We start from the raw sequence: 309 nt of genomic DNA on the forward strand, positions 1-309 counted from the left end.
TTTGTTGGGTCTTTGTGTGGTTTAGGTATAAGAGTAATTGTGGCTTCATAAAACGAATTGGGTAGAGTACCTTCAGTTTCTATTTTGTGGAATAGTTTGAGGAGTATTGGTGTTAGGTCTTCTTTGAAGGTTTGCTAAAACTCTGCACTAAACCCATCAGGTCCTGGGCTTTTTTTGGTTGGGAGACTATTAATGACTGTTTCTATTTCCTTAGCAGATATGGGACTGTTTAAGTCTGATCTTGATCTGATCTTGATTTAACTTTGGTACCTGGTATCTGTCTAGGAAATTGTTCATTTCATCCAGGTT

The sequence above is a fragment of the Mastomys coucha genome, unplaced genomic scaffold (assembly GCF_008632895.1).
Source record: "Mastomys coucha isolate ucsf_1 unplaced genomic scaffold, UCSF_Mcou_1 pScaffold22, whole genome shotgun sequence".
NCBI classification, from domain to species: Eukaryota; Metazoa; Chordata; class Mammalia; order Rodentia; family Muridae; genus Mastomys; species Mastomys coucha.